The following is a 23,166-nucleotide window of genomic DNA, read 5'->3' as shown; positions in this document are numbered from 1 at the left end:
TTCGGCATTCATACGTATTTAACTTTGCGCAGAGGCAAAATGATAACAAATGAGGTTAATCCGACGTGCAATAATTGCTTGTTGAAAATTTGCCACGTGGATGTGAAATATTGCAGTTTTTCAGGAAAATTCTGCCAAAACAAACTATGGAATGTTTCGTGTGTGGTATTTCTAGGACAGTACTTCATGGGTACCAGTGATCACTTAAAATCAGGTTGCTTGTATACTTTAGCGAAGGAAACCATCGTGAGAAAATCTATACCTAGATGCGAAGAAAATCAAATATTTTGTTTAAAGTGACCTATTCGCACAATTTTTTGCACCCAGACAAAAGAGAAACCTACTCTCCTGAAAAATGATGGGAGGAAGGTGGTGAATGCACGTGGATACCAACGCAGCCGTCTACGTTGGTGATGTGGGACTTACAAGTGCCTACGAGTCTACCCACTAAGCACCACCTGGGGTTGGCTTTGGGCATGCGCCTGCTGTCACCTTCTGAGGCGACCTCACTTGGGGAGAGAGAAGCGCTGCCTTGGGAGTATCCGCTAGAACACTGGAGGTGCTATCTGGTTAAGACTATTGACATCAGAAGGATAATGACCATCGGGGGTGTGACGAACTGTGTCTGGCTACTCTGGGATGCCAAGAGGCAGACCAGGTCAGACGAAAGATTGTTAGGTTAGGTATTAACAGTGGGCAAATTGCAAAAATTAGGCCTTGAATACATAGTGCTGACGCAAATTCAGCCAATCAAATGAATCCCGGCTATTGTGTGTGTTTAGAACGTGAACACTCGCGCCACGTGGTAACCGCACTAGACCACCTGACTATGTAGGACAGGAGTTGCATCAATTTCCCGCGACATCTCATCATACCATCTACCATAACTATTCCTAAGCATTACTGACCATAGATGCTGCTGCAGCAAGATCTAAGACCAACAACCCTACACAAATAATGCTATCAGCAATATATCGGTATAATCTGTAAAAGGCCAAGAAATACAGTGAATTTAGCCAACATCAATAGCAAGGTGAAGTAATCAAATTTACATTTTGTAACGAGACTTAGTAACTTTAAGTGTCTCAGATAAGCTGCTAAAGTATTTACAGCTCAGCTATGTTAGATATTCTTGTCTGAAATCTTGGATAAACTTCTAGAAGCTATTGATTTTGAAATAGGTAGAGAAATTCCTTGAGAGTCAACGCTAAGTATTTGTCTTCTTTAACGATTTTTACCTTTGACTAAGGTGCCAGGAAGATAGATTTACAATATATCGGCGTATACTGATTTTGATTGAGAAGTCGTAAACAGTCAACCACACTTGGAATAAGCTCCTTAGTATTTAACCATCTTCAAAAAGAAGGAGGTTCTCAATTCGATCGGTATTTTTTTGTCTGTTTATTGTCTGTACACCGATTTCTCAGAGATATATGATCTGATTTACGTAATTCTTCTTTCGTTCGATGCGGAATAGATGCCATTTGGTCCCATAAAAAATTATATAGTTTGGCCCAGAAGTTTTCATTTTATAAACATTTTTCTGACCCGGCAGACTTCGTACTGCCTCAATCGATAAAATAAAACACCTAAACTTACTAAATTTAAAGCTCTCTGATAAACTATATTTTTTGTTTTGTTTTTTTTTGGTGCGGTTAGGTTCAGAAATTTTATTTCTTGACAAAAATAGATAGTTAACAGCTGTAGTTAATCTATCAACTATAGTAACTAAAATTAAGTTCATTTTTTACCTCCTGAGAAAGTTAGAACGACACAAAAATTCTAATTAGTTAATCATTTTAAAATATTATTTTATTTTGATTTCTGAAAACGGGGGACACATCAAACTAAAATCAAAATCGTTGTTTTTATTTAATTCTGAGCATTATCATTTTTATTCACCTTTTAAACCTTCTCTGGACTTCAACAAATAATTCAAGACTGAAATTAGCCATATCGGTCCAGCCGTTCTCGAGTTTTAGCGAGACTAACGAACAGCAATTTATTTTTATATATATAGATATACTAGTGGACCTAACAGACGTTGTCCTGTACGCACGTTTTAAATTTGAAAAATTGGTCCAGCCGTTAGGAGGAGTTCATTAACATACACATGAGCAGGAGAATTATATTATATGAACGGAATTGAGGATCTAAACCAATCTCAAATTCACTGAAACAAACAAAAAAATCATCAAAATCGGTCCAGCCGTTTAGGAGGTAGTTCAATAGTGAATCTAAACTATCCTCGAATCCACCTGAAGACACACAGAAAGTTTCATCAAAATCGGTCCAGCCGTCTAAGAGGAGTTCAGTGACATACACACTCACAGAAGAATTATATATATAAAGATTGTCCACCTGGATAATATAATAGTTTTTTATGTATGGCTTTTTTAGGAATTTTCATTCAGATTGATGATATATTATTATTATTAACTGACACTAAAAAGTGAAAATAAAAAAAACTGCGTTTAAAAAAACCGACTTAAAAAACTGAAAAGTATCAAATAACTAAAAAATTAATATAATATACCTCTTACTCAACCCTTTACTTTTAATAATAATAAAATACTATTATTTGTATGTGCTACATATTGATAGCTTTGAAGTCGGTGCTAAGCCAAAGAGCGGGATAGCTTCGTCTAGAACAAAATAACCCAAGGGGACAGACGTGTCTGTCCCCTTGTGGCCAGACAACCTTAATATTTATAATAAATAAGCTGTTTATAATATTAAGTTTTATATTGTTTAGGGCTTGGCAACGACTTAAAACCTATAAATTGACAGCACATATAAATAATAATATGTTATTAATATTAAAGGTAAAGGTTTGCATAAGAGGTGTATTAAATTACATTATTAGTTATTTGATACTTTTCAGTTTTTGAAGTCAGTTTATTTAACATAGTTTTTTTAAAATATTATATTACATGAGACGCTATCAAAAATATAACTTGTAAAAAAAAATTCACCCGTAAAATGTTGTTAGATCCATGTAATAGCAAGTCGGTCAATTCAGACAGAACTTAAAGGTCCTTCTGTCTTAAGTTATTACGTAATTAGCTCACCTAACAACATCTTATAGTGACCATATCAATATTAAAAACATAATGTATTTTTTTAAACATAATGTATCTTTTTGTAAAACACTATGTATCTCACAAGGAATTCATAATATAATATTAAATTAGATTATTTAGGTCAGTCATTAAGGGCGCTGTCCCGAGAATTCACCAAAATAGTGCATAATTTAAACTATTTCTTTAAGGTTTATCAAAAAGCTTATATTTTTACAAAATATAATTATATATCTACAGAATATGAGAAGAAAATACATTTTTTCTTTGCACATCTATTTAACATAGACAGTGCGAAAAAAAAATCACCAAAATATCCCAAATTTTACAGTTGGAGCCATGCTAATCATTCAATCTAGATAAAAAGTGTATGAAAACACTAATAACTGTTTACCAATACTATTTAACATGACATAGTGTATTTATTTTTTAAAAAAAATTGTATTATGGTTGTAATTAATTAAAAATGCTTCTAATGCTGAATTAAAATTATGGCGATCTTGTGCGAAAGAGGTAAACTAGGTCCGCTCGATTCGTCAAGGTCATTAGCTCAGTCCCCAGCCTTAATATAAGCTAATATATTTTTTAGTCTTTGAGTCTACACTATTTTATGAAAATAAGGGACGAGACGAGCAGAACGTTCAACTGATGGTAATTATACGCCCTGCCCATTACAATGCAGTGCCGCTCAGGATTTTACAGGAGGCACTACATTCGCGCTCATGACCTTGAGAAATAAGATGTTAAGTCTCATTTGCTCAGTTATTTCAATAGCTACGACGCCCTTCAGACCGAAACACAATAATGTTTACACGTTACTGCTTTACGGCAAAAATAGGCGTCGTTGTGCCTATGTGGTAGCCATAATCTAGCCGGCATCCTGTGCAAAGGAGCCTCCCACTGGTAATATATAATAAATATATTATTGTCCACAGCTACTTGTCGATATATCTTCAATATAATATATTCCTGCTTATTTTGCTCATACTGGATCTCACCAATTACTGTACAAGGACAATGCAGTATCAGGGATCCATTTAAACTGGTCTGGACAAAAGAGCGTAGTTGGCGAAGGTAAACATTCTTTACTAGTGAAATTGCATTTGTGGACTTCGTAAACATGATAGTGCAAAGATATTGCTCATACTTTAGTTTGTCTTAAGACTGAAAACAGACGCAGTAAATGATATATTATGATTATGGTTATGGCTACCGTGAGAGAGAGAAGAACATACTTATCGAACGGAGATAGAGCAAGATAGAAAAGGAAAGCGAATCTATTGTTACTGTAGCCGATTGTGATTGAAAACTTAATAAACAGTCAGCCACCCTTGGCATTAGCTCCTTCGTATTTTAGATAGTATACAGACGCCATCAAAAACATATCTTGTAAAAGAGTCTCGCAACACATTTATTCTCGCGTAAAAAGTTGTTCAATCTATGTAATACCAAGTCGGTCAATTCAGTCAGTATTTAAAACTCCTTCTGTCCTAATTTATTACGTAATTAGCTCACCTCCCAACATCTTATAGTGACCATATCAATATTAAAAACCTTTTATGTTTTAATTAAATATATTGACTTTGCCATCGCATGAAAACACAATGTATCTTTTTTTATAAGCACATTGTATCTGACAAGTAATACATAATATAATATTAAAATATATTGTTAAGGTAATAAATTTTTTTGTACTTTATAACTATAATTAATACATTGCAACGAAATATTATTAAAAAAAGAAGCTCGCTGATTTTATTCGGCCGTTTCTTCTCACGTCTGAGGCATACATTTTGAATGGGGTGAATCTTATTTTGACAAATACCATTTGGTTACGCAATAGCGGACTGTCAAGATACCAATGACTTTTTGTTTTTATGAAAGAAATACGCCCTGCCCATTAAAATGCAGTGTCGCTCCGGATTCTTGAAAAGCCCAAAAATTCTGAGCGGCACTACAATTGCGCTCGTCAATAAGAGACATAGGATGTCAATTCTCATTTGCCCAGTAATATCACTAGGCGGCCTTCTGAACGAAACACAGTAATGATTACAAATTACTGCTTCACGGCAGAAATAGGCGCCGTTGTGGTACCCTTAATCTAGCCAGCATCCTGTACAAAGGAGCCTCCCAGTAGTAAAACTTTGTGACACGACTTTATATATGCCAGGCATTTTCTCCAGCAGATCTCTAACAAAGTGAGGATTCGACGAATATTACGAAAGTAAATCATGACACTATGAAAAATGGTGAAACCTACATGCGGTAATTCGGCTAGCCCTAAGGATGTTCTACTTCTAGGCAACAGCTTGACAATATTTTTGGGACACCTATATATACCTGGTAAATATTGCTCTGACTTAACGCCCTCTTAGATGACTCGAGTCGACTTTGTCCGAACGAGCTTTATATTGCCGAGCGTGTCAGCTCAGTCTTTGTCTATTGTAACACCAGTAATGTAATGCCTACTACTGGACTAAGTCGATTTAGTAAGTCTTTGGTGGGGTGACATATATGCTTTTACAGCAAAATCCCAGGAAATGTTCAATACAAATGTATTACGATATTCAAAAGTATTGTTAAAAAACGTTGCCGTGGTAAAGGTAAGGTATAACAAAAATGACTTTCTTATTTGATTTTTTATTTAGGCTATTTAACTCAGGCTATGTAACAATAAGTTTCATCATCATCATCATCAGCCGGAAGACGTCCAATGCTGAACAAAGGCCAAAATCTCCACGACGATCTGTTCTATGCTGTCCTTATTCAACGTGACCTCCCAAAAATTATAGACAACAATAAGTTTAATTGTACGCTATTACTTTGTAAACATATTTAAAAAAAACGAAGCCCGCTGAGTTTGTTGCGCCCGTTCTTCTCAGGTCTGAGGCATACTTTTTGGGATGGGTGGTAGTATTTGACTTACAAAAAGTGATATCATATCCTATTTTGGATAAAAATATTTGAATTTGAATTCTACAAAATATTGTGCCTAGAACGCCTAACCAAGTATTCACTTCGGAAACTCAGATAATTTTATCTATATATTTTGATACACCTTACAATCTTATTCCCCGTATTTTTTGTATCGTTAAATTATCTCCAAAAACCACAGCTTATTTACAAAACTACAAAATAAAAACATATGAAGAGTATTTGGAAAGGCCAATCCTCTTATCCTAATCGAATTAGATATTACGTTATGATAAACATAATTGGGAATATCGTGTATTACTTTGAGGATGGAAAGGGCTTTGCAAAATTTTATATAAATTGGTTTCCCCAATTTCGCAACATGTACAAAGGAGCCGCAGAATTGGTAACGATGTCTCTGATCTCACTAAATGTGTGTAGGTAAATTATGATTTAAGAAAAACATTTTTATTTAGACATGATTTCATTTTTACACATATATCTGTGTGTAGGTTTTTCTTTTATGAAAATAAGGGACGAGACGAGCAGGACGCTCAGCTGTGGGTAATTGATACGCCCTACCCATTAAAATGCGGTGCCGCTCAGGATTCTTGAAAAAGTCCAAAAATTCTGAGCGGCACTACAATTGCGCTCGTCACCTTGAGACATAAGATGTTAAGTCTCATTTGCCCAGTAATTTTGCTAACTACGGCGCCATTCAGACCGAAACACAGTAATATTTACACATTACTGCTGCACGGCAGAAAAAGGCGATGTTGTGGTACCCATAATCTAGCCGGCTTTCTGTGCAATGAAGCCTCCAACTGGTACAGCCAATGCCTTTCGGCTTTTCATAATTGGATGGAAATGTATACTGAAGTTGACATATTTGTTGTCTAACAAAATACACACACGTCGTTAAATAACATTTATTTAATGCGAATACGAAAATGTCGTAGCATTTCAATTCTATTTTTGTTTATATATTTATATAATTTATGCGCTTAGCGGCGATAAGTTAACCTCTATTTTCAGCAACGCACGCACACTAAAACAAAATAACATACATATTGCAACTGTCAGACGTAGCTGTCATGTACATAAGCAAAATAAATAAACCTCTCTATATTATATATATGAGTCTCTATATTAATTTTATTTATTTATTTCTTATCAACAAATTAAATATTATTGATATCAAAATTGTTGTACATACGAGTACATAAGCTCATTCGAGTTTTACCGTCTACAATAGGTCGTCGGAATACATATAATATTATTTAAATTTGAAGTGTAATACTTAATTAATTATAAAAGAAAAAAGAAACAATTTAAGACTACATACAAACACGGACGAGTAAATAAATAAGGACTCCTACTCGAAAGAATATATATGCAAGTGAAGCACCTTTATGCTAGTGTGTGTGAGGTTACGGGGGATACTAGTTACTCAATTTTTTCTCCCTTAAATAATCATATATATGGCCACAAACATTTTTATAGTATCATTTTTACACTTTTTCACAACGCACGACGGAATTTCTAAAATATTTTATTGAGACGCAAACTGATCTGTCACAGACGATGGCAAATCTCATAATGGCTGCCGATACTACTACTACTACTACTGTAGAGGCAGGTCTACAGAAACGGCCCTTCTACAACTTGTGGATAGAGTCGAGAAGGCGTTACAAGACAAACAAATTGCACTCTGTGCGTTTCTAGACATTGAGGACGCCTTTGACAATACCCTGATAGACACGCTAGTGAAGGGACTAATTAACAAAAATGTAGACTCCACCACTGTCAAATGGGTAAGGTCAATGCTCTCAAATCGCAAAAGCTCTAATCTCCCTCCATGGGACATCACTGGAGCTATACACTACGCGAGGTTGCCCACAAGGTGGCGTTCTTTAGCCACTTCTATGGACACTAGCAGTAGACGAACTACTTAGTAAGCTGGCAGAACTCAGGATTGATGCACTAGGGTACGCAGACGACCTAGTTATTATCGTCAGAGGTTTCTGCCAAAGCCTACTAAGCTCTGTATTGCAAAAGGCGCTAAACACCATCTCACAGTGGTGTACAGCCAACAAACTGTCAGTCAACGCAGGAAAGACTGTTATTGTGCACGAGGAAACGGACACTTAACAAACTGAAGTCTCCCACCTTGAACGGCCCTACTTTAGAATTCTCAGCTGAGGTTAAGTATCTGGGAGTCACATTTGACCAGAAACTCACATGGAATTCTCACATCGACAAAGCCGTGAAAATGGCCAAAACAACCTTGGGTGTATGTCGACGTCTGGTAGGGAGACATTGGGGAATGCGCCCCAAGATCCTCCTATGGCTATTCACAGCAATTGTGAGACCAACAATCACATACGCCTCCATTGTGTGGTGGAACAAAGCCAGCCAGAAAACAATTGCAGACAGACTAAATAGCCTGCAGAGACTTGCCTGTATGCTGGTAACCGGGGCCATGACGTCAACTCCTGGTGCGGCCATTGAAGCGATGCTAAACCTATCGCCTCTTCCACTGTTCATACAGCAAGAAGCGAAGGCAAGCATGCTGAGGGCAATCGCCCAGGGGGGTTCATGTAACTGGATGTCGCAAACGCTTAGGAATTAAGATACTAATAATAATCTAAATATATAATTTATACATAAAAATTTTGTTAAATATTAAATTTTCTTATCTACAAGTAAGGCCTTTGGGGCCTAAGCGGTATGTTTGAACATTCAGATGCCTGACTCAAGTTGCCATGGCTACCAACCGCGATGCTGAACCACAGCATTATTTGCTCCTCCACAATTCCAAAAAAACTTTAGTTGTCGAACTTCAACACATAACTTAAACTGTCTGTCAAATTTCGTGGACGCAAGCTAAATATTTAATCGCAGTGCATATACGAGTAGATACTAGCGGCTAAAACCACAGCCCTCCATTGAATTGCCACGGCTTAAATTGTATGACACTCAAAATAGATTACATTGGTAAAGGCATGGCTTATAAGCGAAAGTTTAACGAACCATTTACGGCCGTTTTCAATAACCTATATATCCTTAGTTTAAGTTACGGTTACAGTGCTGTCATCGTTTAATGACAAGATCTTATCTATCCGTAGTTATGTCCAATATAGTAATAGTCCAATGCTACCTGTCAGTAGGTTATTGAAAACGGCCGTAACCCTAACAACAATAATAATAATAATAATAATAATAATAATAATAATAATGAAATAAATTACAAAGGTGTATATTAATTCCGAAAGAATTTACTTATTTTTTTAATATGATGATATATTATTATAATATATATATAGCCCACATAGACGAGCCATATAGCCCAGTGGTTAGTGACCCTGCCTACTGAACTAGATGTCCATGGTTCGAAGTCCGGTAGGTGTAAACATTTACATGATAAATATGGATGTTTGTTTCCTAGTGGTGGATGTTTATGCTTAAGTGTATATATTGTATTAAATATATCGTTGTCTTTTACCCATAGTACAGGCTATGCCTAGTTTGGGTCAAGATAATTTGTGTAAAAGTGTGTCAATATTATTATTATTATTATTATTATTATTATTATTATTATTATTATTATTATTATATAGGTAGTATTATTATATTTATAATATCATCCCCACCACCTTGATGTGTGGCGTTCCTCTAAACTGTGGTTTTCAAAGAACTTTCTTCCACGTACAAACAAGCTCCAAGACGATGGACACGGGTGGGTATCTTCAAATAAAAAAAAAATTAACAAAAAAACAACCGACTTCAAAAACACTATTCCAAAACAATAGATATAATATGCACAAAAAATTGCGTATTTTTATACAATATGATTAATTAATCTAATTCTAGTTACGATTATTGTTATTTTTGGAATCGGTGTCCTTCCGCCGCGACCCGGTCTTGCCTATCGCCTCCTCACGACTCAAGCACATCTCACCTATAACTATGTATGTAGTTAGTAGTTACAAACCTATCTTGGGTGATACCGATTCCAAAAATTACAATAATCGTAACTAGAATTAGATTAATTAATTAGATTGTATAAAAATACGCAATTATTTTTATACTTTTTAGTGCATATTATATCTATTGTTTTGTAATAGTGTTTTTGAAGTCGGTTGTTTTTAGTTAATTTCTTTTTTTTTTTGATTTTTAGTGAATTTGAAGTACACTAACTAACAATTTGTCTGAATATGTGTAGATATACTAAATTTTTCAATGCAGCAATGAACGTCAGTGCTTTGCAATTTGATTACAGACAGTTAGAAATTTTGACACAGATCGTACCCTTACTGTAAGTCGTTAAGGAGTCCCATTGATCATCATATTCCACTACGAGAATTACTTGACCAAAACTATGTTATGGTAGATCGGCCGAGTATCCTTAATTTGCTCCTAAGTATTGAAGACTTCCGTTACATTTCCTTTGTCATGGATTCCGTAATCAGAACCTTGCCAAACTATCTTTAAAGTATATCCTTTCCAAAAAAGAAAAGAATGATCGAAATCGGTTGGCGCGATATTAGGTTATTCGTAAATTTATAATCCACTTTGCTATACGTTGAATTTAAGACTTTTATGGTTTTCTCATGGATGCCATTGTCAGGTCTGGACCATTTACAATGGGACCACACGGGAAGCACCAGCTTTCAAATAAAATAAAGAATTATCAAAATCGCTTCACCCAGTCGAAAGTTTTGAGGTAACAAACATAAAAAAAAATACCGACGAATTGAGAACCTCCTCCTTTTTTGAAGTCGGTTAAAAAAGTGCGTATACCATTTACCATGAAAGGCCTCCGTATTTCCTCTGGTGTTGCAAGAGAATGTTAACGGCGGTGATCACTTCAGCTTAGGTGACCCGTATACTCTTCTTCTCTTCCATAATAAAGTATAAATCATGTAAGTAAAAATATTTTGTGATATAATAATGCAAAATTACAGACAAGTCAATTTAGAAATACTTTATTTTTTACTTACTTTATTTGACTAAATTTTAACTTCAAATGTTGTGTTGTTATGTCTGTGCGCAGCTGTAACGAGATAGGTCAAACCCTATTCACCCGCAAAATGTGCTTGACTATTAGCTGGTGTTTCAGCCAAAAGCGTTACCGGTAATTCGGTATCACTGTCGACATATCACTTGTATTTTACTTGAGAAAAATTGATTCTAATTTTTATTTTTTATTTTATTTTATTTGGGACACAAAACAATTACACACTAGATGATTACATTAGAGGAAGAAATAACATAAATAGTACTGAGTGCATAACCAACGACAGTGTCCACGGGTTACTATTTAAGTGTTAGGTAACAAGAAAGAAAAGTAGTTATTACAGATGTTGTTTACAATATTATTATGATGTTACATAAAAGTCTACAATGAGAATATTTAATTTCATAACAATGAGATTTAAGTTTAAATTTAATTAAATTACATTAATTAAGTTGATGCTGTTTCAATGTGCTATTAATTGCTGATTTGAATTGTCGTCCCGATATACCTAATATGTCAATATCTGAAAAGATTTCATTGTATGTGCTAATAGGCGTTGCAGAGGCGCGCGTTTGCCGGAGTTGGTTCGAATTGGGCTAACTGCAAAAAGGGGACGCTTACGTACACTGCGCTGACATACAACTCTTGGGACCTGGAAGTTTAGATTGTGTACTAAATCACTGCAGTCATATTTGTTGTTACATAATCCATATAATGTTTTAGCCCCAAGAAGTTTCCTTCTGGTCTTTAGGGTCTGTAAGTTATATTTTTGTAGCTGATCGGGGTATGATAATTTACATCGGTAACATCTAAAATGAGTTGATTTTAGAAATTTACGCTGTATAGTCTCAATCATATCGGTATATTTACTGTACAGAGGATCCCAGACCTGTACAGCGTATTCAAGTTGAGGACGTATTAGTGATTTGTAAAGTTTTATGTATGTTGTATGTTGTTTAAACTGGCGGGATACGCGCATGACAAATCCAAACATCTTATATGCATTGTTTACAATAGTGTTGATGTGCTGGTCTAAATGTAGTTTAGAGTCAAGCTGTATGCCAAGATCACGGACACTGCACATTTTAGCTAGATTTGAACTGCAAAGGGAATATTGGGAGGTAATAATATTTCTTTTTTTAGAAAACGTTATAGAGTGGCACTTGGGAATGCTCAGGAACAATTTATTTGCGTTGCAATAGTCGGTGAGTCTATTTAAGTCCTGTTGCAAGAGAATAGTGTCGGAAGGATTTGATATGGTTTTATATATCTTCAGGTCGTCTGCATAAAGTAAGAATTTTGAATTTAGGAAACATGTGTGAATATCATTAATAAATAGAACGAATAAAAAAGGTCCTAAAATAGATCCCTGAGGAACACCGGATGTTACATTAACAGGTCGAGACTCATAACCACTAATGACGATTTTCTGGGTACGTTTAGTAAGATAAATGCAAACCAACGAAGCAGGTTGCCTTTTATGCCATTGTAGGAGATTTTATCCAATAATATTTTGTGGTCAACTTTGTCAAACGCCTTTTGAAAATCTGTGTAAACAGTATCGGTTTGAATATTTTGATCAATGTTATGGAAAAGAGAGGTCGTGAATAAAATTAAATTTGATGTGGTTGATCTTCCCTTGACAAAGCCATGCTGTTGTTCTTATATACTGTTGTGAAGTAGGGGGTAAATTTTATCATGTACAAGACTCTCAAAGACCTTTGACAAGGATGACATTATTGAGATAGGGCGGTATTTTTCAACATTACTTCTAGGTCCGTTTTTATGAATCGGAACTAAATTTGCATACTTCCAAACGCTAGGGAATATTCCTTCATTCAAACATTTATTAAATATTATTTGTATTGAATAGGAGATGGTTTCCCATGTATTTTTAAGAAACCTAGCTGGAATTCCGTCACGTTCCGGACCTTTTGAAGGGTCCAGAGATTTCAGTTTAATTTTTATATCTGATAATGTGACACTCAGATTACTTACATTAGTGTTTGTGCATAAAGGGGGGGGGCCAGTTATCTAAATTAAGACTTGATGGCTCATGAAGAAGATTCAAAAAAAGAAGAAAACATATCGCAAATAGTTTCAGGATTACTAGAGGAGAAGTCCTTGTATGTCATATGATGTGGAATACCAATCTTTTTTTTACTGTTGGCTACATAGTTCCAAAAATATTTAATATTAGAGTGAACACTATCCTCTACAGAATTAATGTACCTTTTGTAACATAATCCGCATTCTTTCTTGAAACGTCTTTCTTTTTTCGTTTCATAATCCGAGATATTATTATATTTCTTCCACCTACTCCATGCTCGGGATTTATTTTTAAAAATGTGTATTAGAGACGGTAAAAACCAAATGGGAAATTGCATATTTATAAGATTTGAAAGCGGTATGTTATTTTTAATAGTAGTATTAATGATTTCATAAAACTTTGCTACGGATAGCTCGCAGGATGTATCTTTTAGTAACGAGTCCCAGTCAGTATTGTCAATCTCCTTGTTAATTGATATATAGTCAGCTTTATTAAAATTATACCTCATAACCTTTTTCTTTAATAGTGGAGTAAATATATCAAAAAATGTTAAAATATATATGGGTGGATGGTGTGCATCAATATTAACTAGAGATTTACTGGGTTGCAATATTTGACAGTTCACACTGCTAATGACTAGGTCAAGTAATTTGTTCAAGTGATTTTTAAATGGGTTGTACTGAAAGCTATAATTTAATGACATAAACTGTTGCAAATGAATTCTGGGTGTCGTTAGTGGGCATTTATCGGATATATCTATGTGATCCTGAGACCTAATCCAGTCAATAGATGGCAGATTGAAGTCACCAACAATAATGAACTTATTAACCGAACTCTTGTTCATTTGGTTTGCTAATGTGTCAAGAATTTTGACATAGACATCGTCAGATACATTTGGCGGGATATAAATAGCTATAATAATGTTAAATACATGGGGGTTAGCACTTGGTAGTTGTAAAGCAACACACTCAATTGGATAAGCACTTACCATAGATGGATGCATTGGAATGGAATGGAGGTGTTCAAGCACTGCTTTTAGAACTCCTCCACCATCTTTTTTGTTAGTTATGGAGCGGTCTCTGTCATGTCTGAACACACAGTAACGGGAGTCAATAAATTCAGAATTATTTATATCAGGTATAAGCCATGTCTCTGTAAGTAAGATAATGTCATAGCAGTTAGTCAATATGTTGGTGTACAGTGTGTGTTACTTTGTACGAATGCCCCTGCAGTTCTGATAATAAATACTAAGCGTGCTTTTATTATCCATTGGATATTATGAAAATAATAATAGAGGTTTTAACTATAGAATTAATAGACATAATATGTATAGCACATTGAAACATGATTGAGTCAAATCTTTTAACTATCCCTTTCTGAAATATGCAAATTAAAATTGAGAGATTATAATAAAGAGTCATTTGAAAATCTACTGTTTTTTTTTTATAAACACATAACAAGATAATAAGGATATAAAGCATATTCCTAAATTTATTAAATACCACCTACCAATAAGTTCCAAGACCACAAATATTAAAGTAAATATCCTAGTCATTATGTTGGGACAAACAGGATTTAATTTAAGTTGACAATTCTGATAGAATAGACACAGATTGTATTTATCCATTGTACATCTTTTTGAAATTAATTGTAGTACTAATATATATATATTATTGATAATTAATAGACACATCAAAAATACGGTAGTTGCGAGATATTGAATAATATTATAGTAAGAAATATATTTGATGGGCATGTCATAATATGCTTCATCAAATGTAATTATGCCTTGCACACATGGAATCAGAATATGTTTTACAATAGACAGAAATATTTCATTAAAATAAGTAACTAATAAATATTTACTATATCTACTTTGACAATCATTATGATACATATTAATATTGATATGGATAGTTTTGAAATGCATTTGTGGGTAACTTTTATAATTATTGTTTTTAATTTATAGTTATTAGACTTTATGAAATAGTTATATAGCTGACTATAGTTAAGGCTTATTCTATACTTAAGGTTTAATCGCATAAATTCATGTAGTGTAATTATTTTTAATACAATTACAATATACTTGTTGTTAAATTACACCAGATTAATTAATCTTACCGATATCTTGTTGTGAACGAATAACAATAATGGGTGTTGTATCTGTTTTACGAGCAAATATGGTTCCATTTTTAACCCAAACATACTTAAAGTTATGTTTTTTGGCATTTTCCCGAGTTTGGCGAAATAAATGCTTGTTGTTAAGCGTTAAATGCTCATTTATGTATATTCTATGAGCGGGGCCCGTAATTGATAGTTGTGTAGAAGTTAAGCCCTTGGCTGCTCGATAGGCTGCGATTAGGTTGTCTCGCATTATGCGTGTCGGTAACTTCACAATGATGTTCTTCGGGGATGAGCTTTTTTGATCAGCATGTGGAACACGGTGGACTGATACAATGTCCGACGTATTAAGTGGGTGCTTGATCGCGTTAAATAGTTTTTCTAACTGGGTAAGTAAATTTTCGCCACGCCTTTCAGGAAGATTTGATATTTCAAAATTGCATGATCTTGCCTGTTGTTCCATCACTAATAATTTCTGTTTCACTCCTTCGAAATCCGTGGACAAGGTAGTAAAAGGGGATATTTTGTATTCAATTTCTTTAATCTTATTCTCTAAACTTGCTTGTTTTTCCGAAGCGAAATCTAAGGAGTTTTCAATCTCTTGGATCCGAGTTCCCATTTCAGATACAGAGTTTTTTATATTTAAAGTTTCTTTGTTTAATTTTGATACATTTGAATTTAGATCAGATAGTGCAGTTGTTATTTTTGATAATTCTTGAGTTAAGGCCGAATTTATAGCTGTTGTTATACTTCTATTTATCGTTTCAGTTATTTTATTATCCCAAGTAGTTAGTTGTTGCTCGAATCTTATCTCTAATTGAGACATTGGGTTGCATTCGTCAAATTGTTTTCGTTTGCGTGTGTTGATATTCGCATATTCTTTCGCAACAGCTGTAGGTATCTCCGGGTTTGACGGGTATTTGTTGACGTCACTTTTTGGTGGAGTTCGCTGAGTGGCCATGGCTTCAAGTATTACAGAGATAGCGAAATAGTTATGTTCTTTTCTGTGAGTAATAAGGGGTGAGGTAGCCCCTCAGTTACGGCCGGCACAAGCGATGCGAGAAAGAGATGTAAAATAATTTAATCTAACTCGATATGAGCACAATCACTGTCACAGCACACGGATACAGCACTTAAAATTACTAACATAAGAACTATTTTCAGCTGATAGATTTTCAAATAATTTACTAAAATTTAACACAGAGTACCTTTCTCAACAAGGATCGAACGTCGAATGTATCTCTATCTGTCTAATCGTATTACAACTCTTGCATTTTTTTAATGAGTAATATAAATAAATTAAACATATTAAAATATATATGGTTATCAAAAAAATATTAAAAAATAATCTTTAACCTTAAACGAGAAAGCAGCTAGCCGCGCCCGGTTTAACCTTAGTGTGTATAAGCCCTTAGGAATAAAACAAATAAGCAGGGTGTTCAAATATTAAACGGAAATACAGTAAATAGCTCTACAGCAAAAATGGAAAAACATGTAGACGTCGATGATTTTGAGCGTCGATTAAATGAAATAGAATGTAGCAATTTGTATGGGTGTGTTTGTTTGGTTAATTAATATTTCAACAGATACGTTTAGGGAAAAAACTCATTATACCGAGGTACTATGTTCTCAGCGACTCAGCGTTTTCAGTTATGGACTCAGCGTTTCAACTTTCGTAATAGTAGGTTTTATAAAGTACTAAATATCTTTGATAGTCTGCCTATGGGACCCAATAGGGCACTTTGAATTATATAAGCTTTTTTTTGCTTTGCTTCTCAATATATTATTGATAATGTAATGTTTGTTCATAGGCATATAAGTAAATTTGCTAGAAACTGTCATAACCACAATGTTAACACCAGGAACAGACCTAAGCTTATAATGCCTACTACTCGGCTAAGTCGAGTTAGTAAGTATTTTGTGGGGCGATGCTTTTACAACAAGATCCCAGAAAATGTTCATAACAAAAGTATTACGTTATTCAAAAGAATAGAAGAAAAAACGTTTGAGTATCAAAGGTTACTGTAACAACAATAATGATACCACAGATTGGGAATGGAGCCACCGCCCTCAGGCTATTATATAATAAGTTTAATTGTACAATATTAGTTTGTAAACATATTTTTTGATGGAAAAAAAGCCCGCTGAGTTTGTTGCGTCCATTGTTCTCAGGCCCGAGGCATTCATTTTGGAATGGGTGGTAGTTTTTTTGACTTTCAATAAGTGAATTCACATCTTGTTTTGAATTTGAATTTGAATTCATTAGGTTTGTATTTTTTATATTTTATCTATTGATTGCAATGTGGCGTGATAGCACAAAAAGCCGCCGCCTTGTAACATGATTCTATGCAAAGGAGCCATTGGCCAAATATTCTTTATCACTTCCAAATAAATTTGACAACCAATAATAGCAACGTATCACACGTCATTGAAAGAGTAACCAAAAATATGCTATCAGGGTATCAAGATTTATGTGCACAATTTGTTGGCTTCGTGCGATAACTAAAACAAGATGGCGGATTTATTGCCTGCAAATTTGAATATGGATTCAATTTTATAAGTTAGAAAACGTGAGCATGAATATTTCTATAGTTTGATAAATGTTGCAGTCCCGATGTTACGGATATGAAATTTATCTATACTTATAATATATAAAAACTTTTTACAAAAGCGGTTGGAGGAACTTTAGAACTAGGAACAAAGTTCTTCACGACTTTTCTGTAACACTAATTTTTAAATAAATAAATCCAAGAGTTTGCTTAATATTTAAGGAATATGACTTAATTGCGTGGGGCAGCGCTGATAAATCCACATTTATTGAATGGAAACGTGGACAAATGAGCCTAATAAAAATCGAGTATTTCAAAAAGACACGATATCCCACAGAAAGACTATATAATATCAGTAATCTTCTGTCTGTTAGAAAATTATATATTATTGCTAAAACATTTAAAACTCTTCCCTAAAAAGAAGAATAGATATTATTGCAAAAATTCCTACCTCCAAAACCGTATTTGCCAATCATCAGTACAGCAAGCTCTCAGCCATGCTTTATGATAGGGTAAATAAGGAAATATATATCCATTCAAAACAGATTCATGAATGTACATACATTCATGAATGTACAGACATAATATGTCTGCTATAAAAACTACCGTTGAGTGTCAAGCAGACATGTTATGTCTGCTCGCGGGGGGCGCGCAGAGATATTTTTTTCGTTAAATATACACAGAGTAAGACAAGCTACACGATATACAACAAGAAAGGTAATTTAACAGACTATAAATGATTTTTTTTTATTTCAAAAACTTTATCTGTGTAAAATACGGCAAGCCGTCAAAATGCGGTCATCCGAAAAAATTATCCGTAGCAGTCGATTTAAAAATTCTTTTTTGTATTATCTATGATGTTTTAGTAACTAGCCTATTACTAATTAGTAACTTTGAAGTATGTTTTAGTTATAAAAAATTACTACATTCATTAGTAATAATCGAAATGGAATCTGTAGGTAAATCTAAAAAAATCATAAAAAAAGCATGACAAGCCTTTATACGAATAATACTTTATACGAAATTTGTTCAAATTATGCAGTATCTATTGTTTATGTTATCTAACAAAGCGCTAGCTTGTTTAAAAACAAAAGCGTCGACGTTTGTTTTTATAAACAAACCCAAACACTTGAACAGCAATAAATTATTTTGTAATCCGAGCCCGTTGCGTCATGCGGCGGTAGACAAGGATGGTAATGGCGCCACGCCGCGGTGTGGCACCTCTGCTTATAAAAGATTCATTCATTTGATCACATATACATACTGACTCATTATACCTCTTACACCTTACTTATCAGTAACAATACACCCAAAGCACACATACATCTTCTTAGTTAATACCTACATGCTTCTTAGTAATTAGAATGAATATGTTTGATTGTCTGTAAATAATGTTATATTAATAAGCTATGGAAGAGAGGAGTCTTCTAACACAGGTGCGATAGTGCTTAAAAGAAGGCTCCAATCATGAATATTGATTGATGTACATACTTGATAAAGAAAAAAACCATTTTGTATTTTTTTTTTGTACATACGCACAGAAAAATCAGACAGCGAAAATATTACGTCACTGGACATAATATTTAATAAGGCTCCATTTCTGACGACCTTTTATCCTTGTCATTAGTGACCCTGAGCATAGAAGGCTTGGCGTACCATGTGAGGATCCGGAAGGAGCAAACATTTCTGTAGATAATTATTATGGATGTTTGTTTTCGAGGCAAGAGTGTTTGTATATTTTATTAATATAGATCGTAAAATTTGTCGGTTCAGTGAGGCTTACATATATATGTCAAGACTTATCGCCCTTGAGACCCAGAGGCACAGAGGTATTATTTGAAATGAAAGCAGTAATGTGTAAACATTATTGTCCTTCGGTCAGAAGGGCGCCGTAGCTAATGAAATTACTGGGCAAACGAGACTTAACATCTTATGCTTCAAGGCTACCAGTACAATTCTAGTGCCGCTCAGAGTTTTTGGGTTTTTCAAGAATACATAGCGGCACTGCATTGTAATGGACAGGGCGTCTGTTCGTCTCGTCCCATAAAGTCATAAAAAATAGCAGACAGTAATAAAAAATACTTTATTACAGAATTAAACGCTTGTAACTAAAGCTGCATGCTCAGGACTATGTATAAACAACTACAAATTGTAAATTTCCCGCAATTTTTACTTCGTTTAAAATTAAATTATAACTACACGCGTTTTAATATTTTGAAATAATACCTATTATTATGAAATTCAAACTGGGCAGCGCTGTTAGCGCTGATTATAAATTCATTACATCATTCATCATATTATTGTCTGTTCTTAAATGAATATTTTACGTTATTTTTATCTGTTGCGTAATTAGATCATTTAGAAGCATTAGTAGGGTTGCCACGCGTACATAATTATAAAAGTACATTTTGAAACAAGTTCGGAAAGTAATTCTGCACGATTATTGAATGTATTACATTTGTGAAAAGAAAACGAAGTGAAATCAATGAAAAAATTAAATACTTGGACAAGTAAAAAGTACAGTTTAAACACTTGTTGAGAAAAAAGTTAAATAACACAAATTAATTTACACAAAAGTCACAAGTGCGAAAGAAATAAGTTTCCAAATTTAACACACACAGAAAAGTCTATATTTTGAGCAAATGTACACTCTTATATTGATCTGATTAATATTGATATTTTTGAATTATTTGTGGGATAAAGAGACGTATTGTTCTGTATTTTTGTAAAAAGCCACAGATTACATATTATAAAGTAACACACCTAGTCATGTCAAAAGTATTGTAATTTAAATAAAACACTTTTAAAGGATTAAAACGCGTGTAATTGTAACTGTACACTTGATTTACATTAGATTTTTGCGTAAAACTGTAACATTTTCAAGACCTTTCCAGATCTCGTTTTCAGGGGGACTGCAGATGAAATGAGTCAAAGATAGTATTTGTCATAGTTGTCATTAAGAAGTTTAGCGCCATTTATTTCCTCGCAGGTGGTATTTGCTGTAGACACATATTTTTTTCTTGAAACGTCGGGTTAACTTAAATAAAAATGAAACTTTTACGCAACATATAATGTAAAAACAGTTACAATCACACGCGTTTTAATCCTTTCAAAGTATTTTATTTAAATGTGTACCACTCACGTTAATCAAAGAAAATGCTAGTGTTGTAATTGTTTTTTATTTTAATTCACAAAACATTTCAAACTATAGTCTACTAAACAGCATAAAAATAATGAAGAACATTTTTTTATTATCTCACCCCTCAACAAGCCTACAACTTTACCGATGTTTTGACATGTCTTTCACAAAAATATGGTTCAGGCAGGTTGATTGATAGCTAACACCTCACTAAATCATCACTGAAGTCTGATAATGCTCCCTTTTGTACTGTGCTGACTAATTGAGAAACTTCTATAAAGTTTTGAGCATAAACTTGATAATTCTGTTTGTTAAAATGTTGGTTATGTTCTCGCCAGTAAGTAAAATCTTTCTGTGACCTCCCTTTGCGTAGCGTTAAGGAAGTTGTTTAGTTGATTGTTTCATATATATTTTTATATATAAAAGGGGCAAATGGTGAAGAGACAGGAACGTGGTGAGGTGATATCATGTTACGGACATCCGCAACACCCGGGATCAAGAGATAAAATAATATCCATATATCTAATATATAAAACTCTCGTGTCCCGGTGTTTGTTACCAAACTCCTCTGAAACGGCTAAGCCGATTTGTATGACATTTTGTGTGCATATCGGGTCTGAGAATCGGCCAACATCTATTTTTCATACCTCCAAATGATAAGGGTGAGCCACCCCTAAATATATATTTATTGTAATTTTTGAAAATGTTATTTTTATTTTATTATGATTTAGCATAAAAAATACATACAACTTCAAATTTTCGCCTTTCTATGATCTACAACTATTTTTGTATCGCGATTTTATATTATTCTGTTCCATCCACAAAATCGCTATAGGGTTGCAAGATGCCAATCTGACTAAATAATTGTAGTACGATATATTGGTAGGTCTAAGTATCGGTTGCATTTATTTTTTATACCGTAAAAATTTTAATTATTGATTTTTATTAAATTACTTTATATGGGTAATACGACGTTTGCTGGAACAGCTAGTAATAAATATTAATAACAAAATTTCAAAAAACAAAAATTTAATGTATATAAGTACTATATCTTACAACTTAATCATCTTGACATGTAACTAGATACCCTATATCACATCCAACATGTGTTATACACAAGCCTACTTCGATAGGAAAATACTGAAGTATCTCAGGATATTCGTCAGTATCTTACAAGAGAACACTGTGGTAATATGCAAACGATTACACAAAACTATTAATGGTAATGATATCTATAATACGCCACATATTACATAGAACTATTAATAGTAATGCTATATATAATTTGCCACATATTACATAGAACTATTCATGCTAATGATATCTATAATACGCCACATATAACATAGAACTATTCATGGCAATGATATCTATTATATGCCATTTATTACATAGAAATATTAATGGTAATGATATCTATAATACGCCATTTACTACATAGAACTATTCATGGCAATGATATCTTTAATACGCCACATACAACATAGAACTATTAATGGTAATGATATCTATTATATGCCATTTATTACATAGAACTATTAATGGTAATGATATCTATAATACGCCATTTACTACATAGAACTATTCATGGTAATGATATCTATAATACGCCACATATTACATAGAACTATTCATGGTAATGATATCTATAATACGCCACATATTACATAGAACTATTCATGGTAATGATATCTATAATACGCCACATATAACATAGAACTATTCATGGCAATGATATCTATTATATGCCATTTATTACATAGAACTATTAATGGTAATGATATCTATAATACGCCACATATAACATAGAATTATTCATGGTAAAGGTATCTATATTACGCCACATATTCACAAATTCGTAAAGAATCAAACGGTGCGACCAAAGCTATATTTAATACATATCCAAGCTTTCGTTAGTAATTCAATAAGTAGAAAATGAGGTTTTGTGGACGAGCGTTTGCGATGTCCACATTCCAGAGAGATGAAAGCCTCGTGAGCTAAGCAAAAGCTTACGTTTGCATATCATTAACATAATATTACCATTCTTTATACACGGAAAATGAATGAATAACTAAACGTTCGGTTAAGTAATTGTGGTTTTATTTCTTTATTTTATTGATTATTATGACAATAATTATAAGAAAATAAAGTTAAAGTACATTATTATATTGCAATTTTAATAGATTCATGGCTAAAATTTCTTAGTTTAGCAAACACCATCTATTAACATTTTCTACACTTTACTATCATTTCTTACAATTTAACGGCCTGATTTTAATTAGGCTGTTAAATTG

At 33.7% G+C, this 23,166-nt stretch overlaps 1 protein-coding gene and 1 non-coding gene across 2 annotated transcripts in view; both read left to right on the top strand.

The window, feature by feature from the left end:
- The window catches only part of LOC126978997 (uncharacterized), a 262,335-nt gene that overhangs the window by 10,214 nt on the left and 228,955 nt on the right, over positions 1-23,166 (top strand). The gene's annotated exons all lie outside the window — the stretch shown is intronic.
- Positions 21-129, top strand: LOC126979667 (U4 spliceosomal RNA). Its single transcript, XR_007732865.1, has one exon. It is a non-coding gene; the product is annotated as a U4 spliceosomal RNA (small nuclear RNA).

Source organism: Leptidea sinapis, chromosome 3 (assembly GCF_905404315.1).
Source record: "Leptidea sinapis chromosome 3, ilLepSina1.1, whole genome shotgun sequence".
Classification (NCBI taxonomy): Eukaryota; Metazoa; Arthropoda; class Insecta; order Lepidoptera; family Pieridae; genus Leptidea; species Leptidea sinapis.
The sequence above is the reverse complement of the archived record's forward strand: the minus strand, read 5'-3'. Positions and strand labels throughout refer to the sequence as shown.